This window comes from Typopeltis vanoorti, chromosome 10, assembly GCF_054136105.1.
Source record: "Typopeltis vanoorti isolate ZY-2024b chromosome 10, IOZ_Tvanoo_1.0, whole genome shotgun sequence".
In the NCBI taxonomy this organism is placed as follows: domain Eukaryota; kingdom Metazoa; phylum Arthropoda; class Arachnida; order Uropygi; family Thelyphonidae; genus Typopeltis; species Typopeltis vanoorti.
This window is the reverse complement of record NC_143558.1, coordinates 73,901,657-73,924,131: the sequence shown is the minus strand read 5'-3', so window position 1 is coordinate 73,924,131 and position 22,475 is coordinate 73,901,657. Positions and strand designations below refer to the sequence as shown.

At 34.9% G+C, this 22,475-nt stretch overlaps 1 protein-coding gene across 3 annotated transcripts in view; it reads left to right on the top strand.

Annotated features, from left to right (window-relative positions):
• LOC150102510 (cilia- and flagella-associated protein 61-like) overlaps window positions 1-22,475 on the top strand; it is a 396,485-nt gene that overhangs the window by 339,101 nt on the left and 34,909 nt on the right. For 2 of the 3 annotated variants that reach the window (XM_090399646.1, XM_090399648.1), the window contains exons 11-12: window positions 7,596-7,704; window positions 9,016-9,039. The gene's annotated coding sequence lies outside the window, so the exon portion shown is untranslated. Of the gene's footprint in view, window positions 1-7,595; window positions 7,705-9,015; window positions 9,040-22,475 lie in introns of those variants that run through there. The other variant, XM_090399647.1, reaches the window with a different exon arrangement.

Sequence of the window (22,475 nt, the reverse complement as noted above, 5' to 3'; positions counted from 1 at the left end):
TAGGAGAGGCCACACGTACATGGAATATTATACATACCTGGATATTTGTAAAATGGAACAATATCCTTAGGAGATATCTTAACACCTGTCTAAAGCTAGCAGTTGGTTTAAATACACCTCTGATGTTATGAGCTTTTAACAATCTCGCTATATTGGTGGAAACCGAACCCATAATGGGAATGACGACCGTTGAAACCTGCTGGGAAAATGTTTCTTGTTGTCGGTGGTTATCTTTATACAGGAATTTGTTGATAATGTTTAGAGGATATCCATATTGAGATAGTGTTATAACAATTTGTGACAGTTTTGTCTGAACTTCGCCGAGACAAATTTGCGGACTCAATTTCCCAACATGTGGATGATGCTATATTTATGTGACCTATGATGGTTTGAAGAATAATGTAGATATCGTCCAGTATCTGTAGGCTTTTTGTAAATGGACAGTTTGAAATTGTTATCTTGTCTCTTGATCAGTATGTCTAAGAAGTGCAGTTGTTTGTTATTTTCCACTTCTAGGGTAAATTTGATTTTGTTGTGGAATGAGTTGATTCTATCAACAAACATATGTAGGTTTTCTATGCTTTCTTGCCATATGATGAAGATATCATCTACATATCTCCACCATATTGACGGTTTAGGAGTAATATTGGCGAAGATTTCATTTTCAAATTTCTCCATGAAAAGGTCTGCACATGTTGGTGACAGAGTGCTGCCCATGGCTAGGCCTTCTAATTGTTGGTACACCTTGTTCTTTACCTTAAAGAAATTTGATTTTAGGTAGTGCTTGAACATCTGTGTAATATCTACAGGAAAGAGATCTTTGATAATGTTGATGACTTCTTCTATTGGTACATTTGTAAATAAGGATACTACATCCAGACTGGCCATTATGTCTGTTTCTGTTGGTTTCACATTCTTCAGTTTTTCAACAAATTGTTGAGAATTTTTAATAGAGGATTCTGTTTGTCTGATTTTTCCTTTAAGTAAGTTTGTAAGATGTTTAGCTAAAAGGTATGTTGGGGAGGACCTACCATCAACAATCAGACGAAGTAGGACTTCTTTATGTACTTTAGGTGCACCATAAAGTCTAGGAGTAATGGGATGTAAGGATTTAATTTTTCTTTTCAATTCCTCAGGCCAAGTACTCATATTGCAGATCAGACGGTTTGTCTCATTATGATTCGTCATGGTAAGATCTTTGTTGAGAATTTTATACGTGGAACTGTCTGATAATAAATTGTTTATCTTCTTGAAATAGTCCTTTGAGTTGAGAATGACTGTGGAGTTCCCCTTATCAGCTTTAGTGATTATAATCTCTTTGTTATTTCTCAAGTTACGAATCGCTTTCCTGTCATAAGGAGTGGTGTTAAGTTTGGGTTGTTTAGCTGTGGCCAGGATGATTGAGCTTTGAAATCTAATATTGTTAGCTATAGCCTCTGGGAGAGGGTTAAGATCTTTTTCAATTCCACAAATAAAGTCCATTTTTGGGATGTGATTGGGAGTGATTGAAAAGTTGAAACTTTTCTTTAGGATATCGGATTCATGTTTTGAAAGGCAGTAATCCGACATGTTGAAAATCACTTTATCCTCTGGGATGCTGTTGTGTGTATGGTATTTTTTTTTAATAAGAAAAAATACCATACATACACATACAGACAACAACCTCCCAGAGGATAAAGTGAGTTTCAATTTGTCGTGTGTATAATATTCCATGTACGTGTGGCCTCTCCTACATTGGACAAACTTCAAGAAGCCTCGAAATCAGACAGAAAGAACATCTTGGAGATGCCAATCATAAACAGGATGATCACCTCTGGTTTAGCGCATCACTTTTCAACTTCTAACCATTCTATAGACTGGGAAAATAGTTCTATGCCCTACATAGACGATGATTTCAGACCCCGATTATTCAAAGAAGCAACAGTAGTCCTATGAACAGGCAGCAACTTAAACAGAAATCAAGGTACCATATTGAATGAGACTTGGAAAAATTTAATCAATTCAATCAGTTTGATGGAACTACAGTATGCCAACAATCATATAATGCGTGCTCATGCAACGCGTGTTCAGGACACAGACTAAAGATTCGCAATACATGCTGACATTGTCATGCAAATGTATCAACCTAGCTACCTTATAGTTACTAACGGTTTTGTATTCTTTATACTTTGTGCATTTATCATTTTTTTGTGTTTACCATTCAAGCCTTGAGAAAGCTAGACAGTTGCTAGCGAAACTGGTAGGCGTTATTATATGAACATATATAGTAATTAAAAAAACCTATGGTCACATAAACAATAATAAGTCTTATATTTTAACACTTCATGACCAAATATGAATGCTTTAAATAAGTTTTCATTATTTAGTTTTATTTTATTTATATTTAGTATACTTAAATGTTTTGTTTGTATTTTGTCTGTACTTTTACTTATATACCTTATACCTATAGTTATACTCCCTTATACTTATTTAGCGTTTAGTTGTAATAGTTCCTCGACACTATTTTGAATAATGGCGGCAGCTAAAATTTCAAATGGGGGAGAACTTGCGTATCAGCAAGTTCTCCCCCATTTAAGGGCTTCATTTTGCATGATATATGGGATTTAGTAGCATTCAGGACTTGTGGAATGCATGTGTCCTGGAGGTTGTATATGTTGCAGGTGAGAGAAGGGGAAATACGTATATTCGCAAAATGCAGGCAATGGGAGGAATTTGGGGTGTTAGAGATGACTATAACTGACCTCGTTGAGTCAGAGGGCTGGGAGATTCTCCACCTAGAGAGATGAGTGGTATGATTGAGGGCGAGAATAGCGAGAAAAATATGAATAAAATAATTCCCTAGATATTCCACCTGCTGAAAGAGCAGGTGGAATATCTAGGGAATGAGATGAGGTGTGAAAGATGAGATTAGGTGAATGGAAGAGGCGAATCAGAGTAGGAGTGTGGGAGAGAGAATTATGGGAATGGTAGAAGAGAGGGAATGATAGAGAGAGTTATGGGAATGATAGAAGAGGAGAGAATAGGAACAGTAGAAGAGAGGGAATGAGAGAGAGTTATGGGAGTGATAGAAGAGGAGAGAAACAGTAAGAGAGAGGGATTGAGAAGAATGCGAGTGAGCACCGGAACCAGGGATAGAATGATGTCAGGAAGGCAAGCAGGTAAGTAGGGGAACACAGAGAGAAAGTGGTAGAGGAGAGAGAGAGTGGTAGAGGAGAGAGAGAGTGAGGGATGCATGTGAGCAATCAAGGAACGGTGGTAAGAGGTGTAATGTATGTGTGCTCAATTATCTGTGGTGTGCAAGATAGGATGCATGAGGAGTGTCTGGAGGAATGATAGAAAGTGTGGCTATGGCAATTAAGAGGGGTGAAAGGGTGGATGAGATGATTGTGATGGTAGGAACAAATGACTTAAGAGGTAATGTAAATTGGGCAGCGAGAGATATGAGATTGAGGTTGTACGAAAGAAGACGCTGAGAGGAGGGTGTGCATGTTGCCTAGGTATGATAGTGACGAGCTGAGCAGAAGAGCAGTAATATTGAATAACATAAACGTGTGGACAGACTTATGTGTTCGTCGAACATGTTGTTTATTATTTTAACGGTATAATAGAACACAGAAACTAAGTAAATAATTAATTTATTAACTTGATGCTGATATTTCGTTGGTATTATAACCAGCATCTTCAGAGCACAAAAACACTGTTTGTCACAATACGCGAAACTAAAACAACATGGTGTACTTAAACAAAATTGTAGCAGCAACACAAAGACTAGAGTCCTGATTTTGGCACCCTCTATCTGAAAAAAAAAAAAAAAAAACGCTATCATATATTACTAGAGTCCTAGAAAAGTGCTAGTTTTTTCTTAATATGACTGTCTCCCAGATCTTCGGCAAGTTAATACAGCCATATTTGTTGAGATTTGGAGTGTGTTTTAGGGCTTCTGTTGCCTCTAAGAACAATCTCTCTGATTTATATGGGTTTCTGTGTAGTACTTTTGTGTTTTTCCAGTTGATCCTGTGTGCAGGGGTATCCAAGAGCATGGTCTGCTAGGCCCGACTTCCCATAATGATAATTCCGGACGTATCGTTTATGTTCGCTGATGCGGATATTCACAGTTCTTCCTGTTTGACCGTAGTAGGCTTGATTGCATGAGCAGCGTACTTGGTAGACTCCTGGATGTGATAAAGGAGGAATGCTGTCCTTGGGTGAGCGGATGAGGGTGGCTAATTTGCTACATGGTCTGAATGTAGTGCGTAGTTTATGTTTATTGAGAATTCTTGAGATCTTTTCGGATGTGCCTTTAATGTAAGGGATGGTGACTGTTTTGTTGTAGTTCTCTGTGGTGGATGGTGGGAGGGGTTTCTTAGGAGTGTTTAGTATTTTGTTTATTTTTTGTGGATTGTAGCCGTTGGCCAAGAAGGTGTGGCGTAAGTGAGTCAGTTCAGCAGTAAGAGCTTTGTCAGCAATCTGTTCAAATGACAAGGCTCTTACTGCTGAACTGACTCACTTACGCCACACCTTCTTGGCCAACGGCTACAATCCACAAAAAATAAACAAAATACTAAGCACTCCTAAGAAACCCCTCCCACCATCCACCACAGAGAACTACAACAAAACAGTCACCATCCCTTACATTAAAGGTACATCCGAAAAGATCTCAAGAATTCTCAATAAACATAAACTATGCACTACATTCAGACCATGCAGCAAATTAGCCACCCTCATCCGCTCACCCAGGACAGCATTCCTTCTTTATCACATCCAGGAGTCTACCAAGTACCCTGCTCATGCAATCAAGCCTACTACGGTCAAACAGGAAGAACTGTGAATATCCGCATCAGCGAACATAAACGATACTTCCGGAATTATCATTATGGGAAGTCGGGCCTAGCAGACCATGCTCTGGATACCCCTGCACACAGGATCAACTGGAAAAACAAAAGTACTACACAGAAACCCATATAAATCAGAGAGATTGTTCTTAGAGGCAACAGAAGCCCTAAAACACACTCCAAATCTCAACAAATATGGCTGTATTAACTTGCCGAAGATCTGGGAGACAGTCATATTAAGAAAAAACTAGCACTTTTCTAGGACTCTAGTAATATATGATAGCGTTTTTTTTTTTTTTTTTTTTTTCAGATAGAGGGCGCCAAAATCAGGACTCTAGTCTTTGTGTTGCTGCTACAATTTTGTTTAAGTACACCATGTTGTTTTAGTCTCGCGTATTGTGACAAACAGTGTTTTTGTGCTCTGAAGATGCTGGTTATAATACCAGCAAAATATCAGCATCAAGTTAATAAATTAATTGTTTACTTAGTTTCTGTGTTCTATTATACCATTAAAATAATAAACAACATTGAATAACATAATAGCTAGAATGTGTCAGAATAGAGGATTGGAATATGTAAATGTTTGGAGAGTGTTTGAGGACAGAGAGGAATTGTATGTGAGAGACCACTTGCATTTGAATGAGGAAGGATGTAGGCATCTGGAGAGAGATTGCTGTTCTGAACGAGTTAGTTTGTTAATGCAGGGAAACTAGAATGCCCAAGGTGGATGGTAGCAGGGGTGGCCTCTTGTGAGAAGTGGGACGACATCAGGTAATGCTGAGTCCAGTGGAATCTAGAGGGGGTAATGCTGGGTATAGAAACAGTGGCATTTTTATGCTTTATAATGCAAGGAGTATCATAAATAAAGGAGATGAATTGATGCTGCTGATATCATCAATCTGGCCAAAGATTATTGGGATCACTGAGACGTTGTTGACAGAAGTGGATATAATAACAGGAATAGAAGTAGCAGGGTACAGCATTTTTCTGCAGGATAGAAAGAGAAAGCGTGGTGGTGGAGTACTGCTTATGATAAGTCACGACTTATGTCCTCTAAGAGTGGAGGCTTTGGAAGGCATTGACACTAATGATTTTGAAAGCATATGGTGTGAGGTAGAGGTGGGCAAGACAGGATATTTAGTGGAGCTGTAGCTACAAACAAAAGAGCACAGAGGGTGGGGGACCAGTATATTTTAGACAGTTGAGATTGGCAAGTGCAAGAAGAATGATTGTTATGGCAGATTTTAACTACAGTAGTATAAATTGTGGAGAGGAAGATGCATGTAGCAATAAGGGAATGGAATTTCTAGAATTCTTGAGGGACAAATATCTTAGGCAACATGTAATAGAGGGAACAAGAGGTTCAAGAGTTTTGGATTTGGCCATAGCATCAGAAGAGTTGATAATAATTGAGATGACATCTCTCCCACCAGTTGGAGAGATTGACCATGTGGTTTTGACTTGGAAGATGAATAGACATGCAGGAGTGTCAAAGAGACGGGAAGGAATGTGGAATTATAAGGCAGGTAATTATAATAGTCTTAAACATCAGCTTGGGGAAATTGTGAAGGAATATTTGTTAGCAGCAATAGTAAGCTGTAAATAGGAACTGTATGTGAAAAAGAGGCTATGGAAGAGATATAAAGAGACAGGTGAAGAGCAGATGCATGAAGAATATAAGACGCAGGCCAGGAGAGTAAGGAAGGAAAGCGAAGGCGAGACTGGAATATGAGAAGAGTTGGCCCTAAGATCCAAAGAAAATCCTAGGGAATTTTTTAGCTGTGTGGCCAATAGGAGGAGAAATGATTGTGGAAGGATGACATTGTGGGATAAAAATGGTAATAGAGTGACTGATGCAGAGGACATAGTGGAATTGTTCAATGTAGTTCCTAGGAGTGACTTCACACGATGAGTCTTGATAGACTTTGTGTTTCGTAGAAGGATCTCCCGTGATGAGTCTTTTGACTCCATGGAGGCCTAAATAATAATAATAATAACATTTACTCTATTCTACTGATAATGATATTCATATGGGTTCCCCCCCCCCTTTGTCCTCCATCCCTTTAGAGAAAGATTGAGTCCTATGAGGTATTAAGTATATATATTTTTTATGACCATAAATCTGTGTGTGTGTGTGTGTGTGTGTGTGTGTGTGTGTGTGTGTGTGTGTGTGTGTGTGTGTGTGTGTGTGTGTGTGTGTGTTCACACAGCTGGCTTGCTTTTTCTGAGGGACAAAAAACCTGAGTTTCCAGGTGGAAGAACCCTCTACTTCCATATGAGACTGGCTAACTCACCTTTAGTCAAAAGAGACCAGATAAAGGTTCCTCACGTCATAGATGGAAATCGAACCTAGGTCCTTCCAACCAAAGGGCTTTGTCTATACTGACTGAGCTACAGAAGCTCTATTCAACCGATAATTCTCCATCATACTGTCAGCTGTTGATATCGCTTTTGCTGTAAAGAGTGTTTCTTACATGCAAAATACTGGCTTCATTTCAAGTAGGATCAGCATAAGCAACAACACTAGACTGAGTGTGCTGATATACTGAGGCACAATGCTGAAAAATAACAGATATCCATTCAGTTCACTGTAGTGCTTTATACTTAAGTTACAAACTTTTCATTCATTCCTCATAGCATATATGGTTACGTTTAAAAAGTAATATTGTGGAAAGCAGTTTTAAAGTACATTCACTATTTTTCAATTAAGAAATATAATAACAGAATGATAATTTTTTATCTTTACATTAATACACATTACAGAGGAATAGATTTTCTTCAGACAGCCTTTCAAAAGTTTCCTGATATGGAATACTGTGTAATTACCATTCCTTTTACAGCACCAGAATTTCCATTGCTGAAGAATTTTATGGTAAGTTCCACTGTTTATTTCTTTATTATTAGTATTGTTATTATCAGAATCCTTACTGGACAACCATGACTTCAAAAGATGCTCTAAATGCAGCAAGTTTATCACACTACATGTTAAATTCTTGTAAGTTACTAATCATGGGGAGAGTGAAAACTTACAAAAAAAGTAGTATTATTGTATTTCTTTTATATTTACATTCCCAATAAAGTTGACCACTAAGTATATATCCTGGTATGCAATTTGTTGTTAGTGGATTTGCATACACACCTACATTGTCACGTTTATACATCGCATCAGCCTACTGAAATGAATATCATGGTTATGAGAAATAAGTAATGCACTAGCAGTTACACTTGGAAAAATGGCTAAGTTTCATTTTTAAAGTATTCCACTGTTTTGTTGCCATCATGACAACATCTTCTATGAAAACATTAATGAGTAATTCATCATTTGAAGTACAATTAGATTTAGTAAAGAAAGAGAGAAGAGAAAGACACGCATGCATGCACGGACACACACTAAAGTCATTAGTGAAGTTTCCCTTGTAAGATGATCTTTGAAAATAAATGGATCAAAGAACTGGTCATAGAGGATACCATATATTGAAACTGAAACAGTATTGAAAATGACATTTTCAAAATTATGGAAACAACTACCATGTTAGAGTAAAACTTCAGTTTAATATAAACCAAAATAATCACTCAACGTATTTACCTTCCCATCAAAGTCATCATCTGGAGTATACACATACATACAAAGAAACAACTGCACTACAATCTACATGGCATGCTGAAGTTACATTGATGTAGTTAACCTTTAAAACTACTGGCCTGACCTCTGGTGCAAAAAAAAAACCTTACTACATCAAAGAAAGCTGTAGTCCTGTTATTATGTTAACATTTACTATGTTACAAAATTAAATTAAATCAAGCTAGAGAGCAACATGTTCACACAAAAAATTGTTACTTATATAACTATATGTATAAATTAGAACAAACCAGTATGGATGGTGGCCAATAAAAGCTGAAAAATTGCTTAGAGTCTGGTTTTGCTGGAAAACTTGAACTAAGTTGGCTGAATGTGTGCAATCCAAATTCTTGGGATTTTTAAGCCATCATTATTATTAAGATTAGGTTGGTTAATCAAAATTTTACAGGCTTCTTTAAATTTCCATTCATACCAGGTTTTGTATGATGTAAGGAACAAGTACTTTTCCAATTGATTTGGTGTAGGGTGTTAAAATCATGATCTGAGAGGCCTACTTCACCAAAATTATTAAATTTAATGTGTTGTTTGTGTACTTTTTTGCAGATAGGGATTGTACATAGAGTTTTCCCAACATAAGGTAAGTTACAAGTGCATTAGCTACAATAAACTCCAGGTTGAGCCAGTTGGGGGAAGAGGATCCTTAGAGGAATTGAATATGTTTTTTAGTTTTATAGATGGTTTAAAAGTAGCATTAAAATTATATAGTGTACAATTCTACTAATTTTTTTCTGATAACCCCTTAATACCATAGTGTCGTGACGTTCTATTTTCATGTTGTGTTCTAATTTACCATCTTGTTTCAAGTCATTCTTATAAATAAAACAACTAATTGCGAATTGATCACCGATCCAAAAGTAGGGAAATTTATAATTATACTGCACCACCCTATTTTTAGATTAGTCTATATAAAATAGTAGGATCAATTCTTAATTAAGTTAGCAGTCTTCTCATTAGGCCGAATCATTTATTATTATTCTACTTGGGGCACCCGCAAGATTCGAATTTTTTATGAACGGTGCAATAAAAGGGAGTTCAGGCAAACACAATATTTAGATTAACAAAATAAAACATTTAATATACGATATATAGCAAATACATGAATTCTACTTTTAAATGAAACAATACAAATAACTTAATACATCTTGCTAAGTCACTCATTCCAATTCAATGTTCTAAACCTTAACATACAATTCACAGCTTCAAAATTACAAGTTTTCTTAACTCAAGATAATAAAATAAAACTTCTCATTTGATCAGTCTGCACACATGTATCAGTTGTACTTAATGTTTAAATTCACAGCAGGCACTAATCAAGGTAGACAATATTCCAAGCAAACTTATTCCGGACCTTCAACTTCGAAGATACGCTATAGTTAATGTTAGAATAAATAAACATGTATGACTACTCTTACCAGATACAATCTTCAATACATCAATCTATTGCGAGCACACTTATAAATTAACTTATTTGAGCTAGCGGAACACATTAAATAAAAATTCTCCAACGATTTAACTGAACTACTGTCAATTGCGCTTCACTACTCAAAAAAAAAACACATCAATAAGGCACTGATATCTTTTCTTGTTTACTTTTCTCAAACTAGTTAATTTCAATATAATTCTTCTCAGGGCAACATAGAATTAAGACGTAATCCTAGACTAACTGGAACTAATCAGAATTTTTCATTGAATGTTCAGTTCTTTATTTATCCGGATATGGCATTAATTTTCTTATACAACACAGCTGACTTCACTTGCAGCTAAGTATATAATTCACTATGTTTTGGCTCACTTCTAAACACTATTTTCATGAATCTATGCCCTAGAGAACTTATAATTTTTTTCCACTTCCTTTGCTTGTATCCTACCTTCCTTCCTGCTCCACAAAAACATCCCCTCTCCACTCTAATTCAAAATCTTCTATCTAATTATTAAAATATCTTTCCTCTCCTTTCTGTCTGAAGGTCACGCACTCTTCGACTCGTGCTTGTTTATTTCATGCGTCTCCATGACAACGCATGAACGAAAACATTTCGCTAATGTAATACAACGCTCTCATAAGTGATTATATAACGTTAAATTTTCACAAATAAGAATAAACAGAATATTTGAGCTACTTAATCAGCTCTTTCATTACGTATACAATTATTTATAATAACACTTTTCGTTACTTTACATATATATTTCAGTTATCATAAATTTCTACACACATTATTATTTAATAAATTAATAGTAGGTTAAGTTTAGAATAAATATTTAAATAGTAATCCTTAATTAAGGAACAATAAATAATTTTTTATACAAATTATGATTAATATATAATAAGCAATGTTAAATGTGAATGAAAAAAATAAATGACACAACATAGTTTCATTCACAATTTAACATAGGCTCACCCTTCCTTTTAAAAAAAAAATGTTTGTTATAAGAAAATTTTTTTTTTTTTTTATACTAGGCTCCTTCACGGAAGGACTGGATTACATATTTCCTTTCTGATTCCTCAAGTAGTACCTAATTTGACTGAAACTTGGTTCCTTATTATGTTTAATGTATTTATTCTCTTTTACATTCTCATTAAATTTCTCATTACTATCATTATCAATTTTTTTGTGTCTCGTATGTCTGTAGTATGGGATTTTCTTTTCTGAATTAAATTCACGTTTTCTATCACCAGAATCAAGTTTTAGCTGTTTCACAACTTAGTGATTTGTTCCATTCTACAGATTGTTTATTTTACCAAAATTAACTTCAACTGTTATCTCACTATTAGTGGTAATTTCTGCTTTAGGCTTTGTCACTACCACTTGTTGTTCATCCATGACAAGTGGTGTGTCAGACTGAACGTGCACATGTGAGTTAGCATCACTATCTCTTTTAGATGATTGATTCACAGTCGATCTTTCTTTAGTAGATGGTCCTGATTCAAGTGGCAATCTAAACTGTTTTGTTTGATACTTAGTCTTATCACAATCATGAATTTCATTTCTTCTAGTATATCTCCTCTTGTTCATCAGGGATATTTCCTTCTTAGAAAAGTCACAAGAAAATTGATATCTTGTTAAGAAGTTTGTTCCCAAGATAATGTGAGAACTTAGATTGGAAGTAGTGGGGGACAACAAGTAGGTCTTGCCACACGTACAGTCCAAATTCTGGTAGGTATATTCTTGCTCGAAGCTTTTCATATGCCACAGAGTTTGAGTCTTAGATAGAAGTAATTCTTACAGGTTGTCTCAGCTTGGCAGTGCTCTTCCACAGTTTGTTCTTCAAGGTTAGGAAATAATCCATTCTGATTGTAGAGGCATTGCATCCTGTATCCAATAAGATGTCGCATTTAGAGCCCAGGATATCACCTCTAATTCTCATCATTCTCTCATTAGATGCTTGATATTTCTGAATTCTGTTATTTCTCCTGTGAGTCATATATCCAAATTTTGAGTTCCATCTGTTGTTATAGTACTTTTCTTTGTTATGAAAACAGTTCCTAGCATAATGTCCAACTTTGTTGCAATTATAACACTTAACAGGATTTCTTTGTTTTATGTCTGTCTTGGTTTGAGGAATAACAGACATTTGTTGTCTAACATCATTTAATCCTCGGATTACCTTATCTAGACTACTTAAAATAGGTTGACTTTGTTTTTCAACTTCATGTTTGATCATCTCATTAATTTTATTTGTAGTGGGGTATTGATTTTCTTGAGATTTCAAGGTAATAGTCGACAATTGCTTTATAACTTCATCAAGACTACTTAATATTCGCTGATTCAATTTATTCACCTCCTGGTGAATTAAAGTTTTTACTTCTGTCATCAGTTTCTTGTCCAATTGCTCTTTGTTTTCAGTCATGCAGTTCACACTACTTAAATTGTCTCCAATATTCTTTGCTTTTCCTTTTTCAACTTTACTTCTCTTTTCTATTTCTGATTGGTTGAAGGAAGTGTCAGTCTTATTCACAACATTAACAAGACTTACATTGGTTGAGGGATAAAGGTCTCCCAATATTTGTTCTCTTTCCTTGACAGTTTTGAGACACTCTTCTAAGGTGGAAATTTTCTTCTTATAGGCTGTTTCTCGCAATTCTTGCCTAAGACCTTGCCTAAATTGTTGGAATACTGCCCAATCTAAGTGAGGTTTATCTTCACCAGTAACATTCAAACTGTTGGCCAATGTTAATAAACGATTGTGGAAATCAGTAACAGTCTCCTTATCCTTTTGAATAATTTTCTGTAACTTCCATAAATTAGGACCTACACTTCTAAGTTTACAAAATTGGGACAAGAAAGTTTCCTTAAACTTAGAATACTCAAAGGTTTCCCGAAGTATTGGAGAAGAATATAAAAATGTTTTTGCTTTACCTATTAGTTTACTTCTAATCAAAACTAGCAATTGAAAATCAGTCCAACCTGCTATCTCTCTAAGTTTTTCAACATAGGTAAAGAAAAATAGTACATCATCTGATTCTTCACCTGAAAATTGGGGAAAAACTTGTTGCGGATTTACTGTATGAAAAAATTCAATATCATTCATTTCAGAGCTTGATGTAACAGCTATAGTGATTAATAAATTACTAATTCTAATAATACAATCTTTCTACTTTAAAATAAACTTTTATCTTTGCCTGACTCCAGATTATAACCAGTTCACTGTGATTTATTTATATCAATTTTTTTTTTTAATTTTCAGGGAGCATTTCTATGATTGTTATCACTAAAACTAAACTCAATTTCTTAACTTATAGTTGTTAAATTCAATTCCTATCGATTAAATCACATCCTGCCAACAGCGCCATTTGTCGTGACGTTCTATTTTCATGTTGTGTTCTAATTTACCATCTTGTTTCAAGTCACTCTTATAAATAAAACAACTAATTGCGAATTGATCACCGATCCAAAAGTAGGGAAATTTATAATTATACTGCGCCACCCTATTTTTAGATTAGTCTATATAAAATAGTAGGATCAATTCTTAATTAAATTAGCAGTCTTCTCATTAGGCCGAATCGTTTATTATTATTCTACTTGGGGCACCCGCAAGATTCGAATTTTTTATGAACGGTGCAATAAAAGGGAGTTCAGGCAAACACAATATTTAGATTAACAAAATAAAACATTTAATATACGATATATAGCAAATACATGAATTCTACTTTTAAATGAAACAATACAAATAACTTAATACATCTTGCTAAGTCACTCATTCCAATTCAATGTTCTAAACCTTAACATACAATTCACAGCTTCAAATTACAAGTTTTCTTAACTCAAGATAATAAAATAAAACTTCTCATTTGATCAGTCTGCACACATCTCTCAGTTGTACTTAATGTTTAAATTCACAGCAGACACTAATCAAGGTAGATAATATTCCAAGCAAACTTATTCCAGACCTTCAACTTCAAAGATACGCTATAGTTAATGTTAGAATAAACAAACAAGATGACTACTCTTACCAGATACAATCTTCAATACATCAATCTATTGCGAGCACACTTATAAATTAACTTATTTGAGCTAGCAGAACACATTAAATAAAAATTCTCCAACGATTTAACTGAACTACTGTCAATTGCGCTTCACTACTCAAAAAAAAAACACATCAATAAGGCACTGATATCTTTTCTTGTTTACTTTTCTCAAACTAGTTAATTTCAATATAATTCTTCTCAGGGCAACATAGAATTAAGACGTAATCCTAGACTAACTGGAACTAATCAGAATTTTTCATTGAATGTTCAGTTCTTTATTTATCCGGATACGGCATTAATTTTCTTATACAACACAGCTGACTTCACTTGCAGCTAAGTATTATCGTGACGTTCTATTTTCATGTAATGTTCTAAATCCGCCATCTTGGTTCAAGTCACTCTTATCAATATAACACTTAATCGCAAATTGATCACCGATCCAAAAAATAGAGAAATTTATAATTATACTGCGCCACCCTATTTTTAGATTAGTCTATATAAAATAGTAGGATCAATTCTTAATTAAGTTAGCAGTCTTCTCATTAGTTTAGGCCGAATTATTTACTATTCCACTTGGGGTTCCCGCAAGATTCGAATTTTTTATGAACGGTGCAATAAAAGGGAATTCAGGCAAACACAATATTTAGATTAACAAAATAAAACATTTAATATATGATATATAACAAATACAAGAATTCTACTTTTAAATGAAACAATACAAATAACTTAATACATCTTGCTAAGTCACTCATTCCAATTCAATGTTCTAAACTTTAATATACAATTCACTGCTTCAATAACACAAGCTTTCTTAACTCAAGTTAGTAAAACGAAACTTCTTATTTAAACAGTCTCCAAATATCTATCAGCTGTGTTTAATGTTTAAAATTCACAGGAAGCACTAATATTCCAAGGTAGACAATATTCCAAGCAATCTTATTTCGGACTTTAAACTTCGAAGATATGTTAATGTTAGAATAAACAAACAAGATGACTACTCTTACCAGATACAATCTTCAATACATCAATTAATTGTGAGCACACTTATGAATTAACTTATTTACGTTAGTGGAACACATTAATAAAGATTCTCCAACGATTTAACTGAACTATTGTTAATCGCGCTTCACTAATCTAAAAAAAGTACATCAATAAGGCACTGATATCTTTCCTTGTTTACTTTTCTGAAACTAGTTAAATTCATTATATTCTTCTCAGGGCAACACAGAATTAAGAGGTAATTCTAGACTAACTGGAACTAATCAGAATTTTTCATTGAATGTCCAGTTCTTTATTTATCCGATTACGACATCAATTTTCCTCTATAACAACAGCTGATTTCACTTGCAGCTAAGTATATGATTCACTATGTTTTGGCTCACTTCTAAACACTATTCTCATGAATTTCTGCCCTAGAGAACTTATAATTTTCTTCCACTTCTTTTGCTTGTATCCTACCTTCCTTTCCGCTCCGCAAAAACTTCCTCTCTTCTCTCTAATTAAAAATCTTCTCTTATTTCTTTTCCAACCCTTTCAGTCCGAAGGTCACGCTGTATTCGACTCGTGCTTGTTTATTTCATGCGTCTCCATGACAACGCATGAACGTAAACATTTCGCTAATGTAACACAACGCTTTACTCTTACATAAGTGATTACATAACGTTAAATTTTCACAAATAAGAATAAACAGAATATTTGAGCTACTTAATCAGCGCTCTTTCATTACGTATACAATTATTTATAATACACTTTTCGTTACTTTACATATATATTTAGTTATCATAAATTTCTACACATATTATTATTTAATAAATTAATAGTAGGTTAAGTTTAGAATAAATATTTAAATAGTAATCCTTAATTAAGGAACAATAAATAATCTTTATACAAATTATGATTAATACATAATATGCAATGTTAAATGTGAATGAAAAAAAAATAAATTACACAACATAGTTTCATTCACAATTTAACAGTATATAATTCACTATGTTTTGGCTCACTTCTAAACACTATTTTCATGAATCTATGCCCTAGAGAACTTATAATTTTCTTCCACTTCCTTTGCTTGTATCCTACCTTCCTTCCCGCTCCACAAAAACTTCCCCTCTCCACTCTAATTCAAAATCTTCTATCTAATTATAAAAATATCTTTCCTCTCCTTTCTGTCCGAAGGTCACGCACTCTTCGACTCGTGCTTGTTTATTTCATGCGTCTCCATGACAACACATGAACGAAAACATTTCGCTAATGTAATACAACGCTTTACTACTACATAAGTGATTATATAACGTTAAATTTTCACAAATAAGAATAAACAGAATATTTGAGCTACTTAATCAGCTCTTTCATTACGTATACAATTATTTATAATAACACTTTTCGTTACTTTACATATATATTTCAGTTATCAGAAATTTCTACATACATTATTATTTAATAAATTAATAGTAGGTTAAGTTTAGAATAAATATTTAAATAGTAATCCTTAACTAAGGAACAATAAATAATTTTTTATACAAATTATGATTAATATATAATAAGCAATGTTAAATGTGAATGAAAAAAAGAAATTACACAACATAGTTTCATTCACAATTTAACAATAGCATTAAAGGGTTATCAGAAAATAATAATGATGACTGTAATTTATATTATTTTTTGATGAAGTTTTATGAAGAATTTTATTAATAGTATTTTTGCTATAGCCATTATTTATAAATGTATTGCTAATAGTTAGTAATTCTTGTTTAAGAGAATATTCATTAGAACAAATTGTTATAGCTCTGTTTATGATGGTGTTAATGTTCCAAGTTTTTGCAAACGGTGGTGATATGAGTTAGCATGTATATATTGGCCAGTAAACAGTGAAGAAAAGACTGCCTGAGGGAAGATGTGTGACCAGTGTATCTAAGAAAGTAAGCAATTTCTGATTTTCATTTCTGTAGTAAACTTTATGCTCTCATGTTGTCTGTTCAGGTGGCTGAGGAACATGTTTGATGTTTGGCTGCTGTGTGGCCAGATAACGAAAACATTGTCAACGTATCTAAGCCAAACAGTAGGTTTTAAAGTAAATCAATCTAGAGCGCATTGCTCAAAAGCTTCCTCTAAAAATTAGCAGTTTGGGGGAATAGTGGTGAGCTGATGGGCGTACCTTCTTTTTGTAGGTAAAAATTATTTTGCCATATGAAGTAACCAGAACATGGTACTTGGGCAAAGAGAGCCATAATGTTGTGAGAAATTTGTTCTGTAAGAGAAGAATTGTGTCACTGATTGGGACATTCGTGAAAAAGGCAGAAACATCAAAACTAACTAACTAATAAATCATATTTGGTGAGTGTTATGCTTTTAATTTTGTTATGAGGTGCTGTGTGTTCTTTATATAGGAGAGGGAAATGACCTACCAACTCCTTGAGTGCTGATGCTAATTTCTTGGCTACATGATAAATAAGGCTGTCTATATCCTCAGTTATCAGCTAAAGCGGAATGTTATTTTTGTGTATCTTGGGAACACAATATATATTCTGGGAGAACGAGCCTAATGGGGTATTCGTTTTTTTTAACAGTGACCGACAGCCAAAATGTGACAGACTTAAGTAATTTCACAGTTTTTTCTTAATCCTGTTAGTCAAATTATAGTTTACAAGTTGATATGTGCTGGTATCGGGGACTAGTTGATTCATCTGATTGATTTAAGTTGATCTATCAAGGATGACTGTGGCATTTCCTTTGTCTCCTTTTGTTATAATTATATCTTGATTAGCTTTTAATGACTTGACTGCTGCTAGTTCTGTTTTTGTAAGATTGCTACATATGGTTTTCTTTTGTATTCATTACTGGTTTCTGAACAAATTTTATTAGCCATGTTACTTGGAAGACTTCATGCTTCTTTCTGTGGTATATAACATCCAGTTTATTAACAGTTCTAGGTGCTACTGTGAAGTTTAAGCCTTATTAAGTAATGTAAGTTCACCACTATTCGGGTATGGCTAGATAGGTTGATCACATAAACATTGCATGCATGTGGTTGGTTGGTTGCTCCTTGTCTCACTTGTTTGTTGTTCACTGTTAGAGTTATTTGCTAGGGAAGAGATATCCTGATTGGTTAGATTCATATGGTTGGCATTCAGATTTCACCATTGTTTTAAAATATGAAATTTAGCCTTAAGTTTTTCTTTATTACTTTCCAGAATATATTTAGCTGAATTATCAGTGATTCTCTCAAGCACATTCAAAATATCTGGATTCATATAAAATATTCATATAAGAGAGTTCAGATTGTAAACTTACAACTTGATTTTTGGTCATTGCTAGGTTAGGATCATCTTCCTTTTCTGAGACAGCTCCATCATACACAACTTGCTGGTATCGTTCAGAGAGGCAATCTCCGATCCATCTAACCAATACACTATCCATTCCTATCTTCTGCAGCTTGCACACCAACTTATCATGTGATAATCTGTTGAATGCCTTTGCAAAGTCCAAGAATATCACTGTATATGATTCTTCCTTATCCAACACATTTGTCACCTGATCTTAAAACATAAGCAGATTGCTAAAACAAGACCTTCACTTCGCAAATGCATGGTGATCATAGAGAATCTTATGTTCATCAACCCAATTCTGTATTCTATTTTTAACCAACTTTTCCAACACTTTGATCACAACTGCAGACACCCAAACCGGTCTATAATTGGAAACTTCTTTCCTTGAACCATGCTTGTGGAGAGGTATTATTTTGCCTGCTTTCCACACCTTAGGAACTTGATCCACTGCAAGACTCTTATTAAATAACCAGAGCAAGGGCATGGCTAACTCTTTTGCACATTCTTTAAAAATACATGGTGATATATCATCCATTCCCACAGCATCATTAATATCAATCCTGAGCAACACTTAATACACCTCCAATTCTTTCACCTTTAATTCTTCTAATTCTTGTCTTCCTTCTACATGTACAGCATCTTTCATGCCACTCTATGATATACACTGATGAAGTGTTCGTTAAATAATTCCGCTATGTCATTTGCTATGGTTACTTTGCTACCATAACTATTCAACAGCATCAATCTGCCATAATTATTTTTCCTCTTCCTTGCCACATAGCAGAAAAAATCCCTCGGATTAGCTTTGACCTGACTGGCCAATCTCCTCTCATATTCTACTTTTTATTTTCTAACCATGCTTGTCACTTTTCTGGCCTGCACTTTATATTCTTCATGCATCTGTTCACTGTGAACTGTCTTGTACTTCCCCCACGATAACTTCTTTTGTAACACAGCTTGTTTGATTTCACCATTCATCCATCTCACCCCTACTCTCTTTATTCACTTAACTCTTGGTATACAGTTATGCATTGCTTGTGTTAGATACTACCTTATCATTTCCCATGCACTGTTGGCATCTTTTCTACACAATTCATCAACCCAGTGTATTGATGCTAGTTGACTACAGAGCTTCTGATAATCACCAGCCTTATAGTTCCACATATAGACATTCTTGATAACAACTTTTCCTGTTTAGCTACCTTCCAAACCAATACCTCATGATCATTTTCACCAACAGGTCACAGTATTTATACTTTATTCACAGTCACATCCTGTGAGGATATCACTAAATCTAACACTGATAAACCTTGTGTTGTTTTCATCACACACACACACACACACACCAATCTACATTTCTATAATTAAAATATCTCATTAGGATCATCTTCCTCCTTTTACTTGCCCAACTAATTTGTTTAAACATTTCACAATCAGTACTCTCCACATTCCCTAGGCTATAACAGCATCCTATTAGATATACTATTCTATTGATCTCAACTTCAAACCAAACAGTCTTCAAAGTCTTCACACGTACTACTATTTTCCACTTTGACTCTTGAAAGACACAATTCCTCTGCTACCATTAACAATATTCCTCCCTCCTCTCTTCATCTTTCTATCCCTTCAGAAAATTCTGTATCCTACCATTTCAAGTCTCCTGACAGTCTATCATCCTCACTCAACCAAGTTTCGCTTATGCTAATTATTTTGGGGCATACTGATTCAATCACTGCAAAAACTCAGCCCTTGATTTTTGATATCCGATGTTGCACCCTTCAGTTGGAAAAGACTAAGTTCAATTCTCGTCATGTTGGAAGGAATCTTAATATGGGTTTTTTTTAGTAGAAGGCGAGTTAGCCAATATCATATGGAGGTAGCCAGGTTTTTTCTCCCAGAAACTCAGGTTTTTCATCCCACATACAGACAAATCGGCCATCAGAACACATGTAATTTACAGATAAAAAAATACTAGCAGTGGTGTTGGTGGGCAGTAGATGACATCGGTGTAGATGATGATGATGGTAGTGGCAGTTCGGTGTAGTTGGTGGATATGGAGAGTTGTTGTTAGGTGCTCTCCCTCAATTTGGACTCCTTGGAGGTGTCACAAAATGATAATAAAAATAATAATGATACTCCATACATCAGTATACAAGCATAACAGTTCTCTACTCTTTGAAGCCATCCCATCAACACAATTAACACTTTACTCTCTCTTGTATAGTGCACTTCTCTCTTCATTTTGATCATGTCTCTTCATTTCCCTGTCCTAACTCTGATTTTCATTTATATTATCATCTCCACCATTTTGCACTGCTAAAATTGCTTCCTCACCTTTGTATCATCCTCTTCCCATCCTTTGATATCCTGTTTCTCAACTTCTCAATGATTCTTAATTGTATACTGCTGAGCCTCCGTAGCTCACGGTATAGACGAAGCCCTTTGGGCAGAAAGATCTGGATTCAATTTCTGTCCATTATGTGAGGAACCATTATCTGGTTTCTTTTGACGAAAGGTGAGTTAGCCGGTCTCATATGGAGGTAGGGAGTTTTTTGTCCCCCAGAACAGGCAAACCGACCCCTCTACCGACAGTGCAAGACGTGCATTTGCACGGAGCGGCAAGTTTTTTTGGGGCTGCAAAGGTGGCATAAACTATACGAAAAATACGGGAGAAGGGGCGGCAAAATATGCTATTGCATGGGGAAACTATACGAAAAATAAGGGAGAGGGGTGGCAAAAAAAATATCCTCTAATATTTTGTGGCAAAATTCCCCTAGGAATTTTGCAGCCCCGTGCTACTGCACGGGGCGGCAAAATTCATAGGGGCGGCCCTGCACACACACACACACACACACACAGATTACAGTCAGGAATGCTTGATAACCAGACATAGGCCTGATTCGTCAGCGATGTTGGTCCCGAGCCCTGATAAAAATAAGGAGTAATTGGGATGGTTCTTTAACTTCCCATAAAGTGGGCTCATGGCCATTGTATCATCATGCAAAATAAAAAAGTCGTATTACCTCAGCTTCCTCATGTAATGTTCATATATTTGTTTGTGGAATACCAAGGTGACATGATGGCTCCCATTGTTGGCCATATGTTATTTAGCTGCATGCTCAGATGAAATACAAATGTTAGGAAATTTTTTACAGTTGCTGGAAAACTTTTCTAAGCACATTTTAATTTTGAATTCTTCAATATAGAATCTTCCAGAGGCATTCAGAATTAGTAACAGAACATCACAGAATACAAAGACATAAACCAGTTCAGCATATTTGGCATTCAAAATGTTGGAAGAATATTGAATTTAGTATATAAAACATCACCTGCATGTTGTGAGACATTAAAACCCCAACCGGCTATGACATCCATAGACGTCGAGCTAAATCTGGATATGAAGCTCTAAAACCCATTGAATAACATGGATAAAAAGTGCAATTTGGTGTCACTATTTCATTCACATTGGCTGGTAAGGAGGTTAATAAACTATATTTGCTGGTTGTATTGTATAGTGAAGTACTTTCAAGATTGGTGATACACATTACAGGTAATAGAAGTGATATGCATATGATTTATTACATTGTGTATATTACGATGCAGGTATGTTTGAAATCATTTGAAACATGAATTGTGAATTCTTGAATAAACAAATTACCAGGTATATGTCTGCTTGTTCTTATGTTTTGCCATTCTCATAGCCATCTCTGTCCTTTTGTGTTCTAAAATACATTGTTCACTGAAAATGTGGAAGTGTAAAGTCATTTGAACTAGAGCTTTTAGGGGAAATGTAAGTGAGTGTGTGTGTAGGCATTCATGAAGTGAGAAAGCATGAGAATAACCAAAAAATGACATTTGATATCTCTCTCTCTCTCTCTCTCTCAAGTGACAAAATTGAATAGAGTAGTAGTCAGTACAATGTGAAAAGGTAATCGTGGGCATGGGGATACTGCATTTTATGTATACTAAATGGCATTCGTATTGCAGAAATCCCTTCCCAAGAGTTATAGGCATTACTGAGATTTAAGACTTGGTTTACAGCAGATGATGTAATTACAAGGATAGCATGTCTATGTAGAATATATATTGAATGGCCACTTTATTAGGAACACCTCCACAATAATTATTAATTCCTAATAAAGTGACTACTCAAGTGATCACACTCATGACTGCTCAAAGTGATTTTGACTTGAGAAGTTGCAAAACATGTGGTG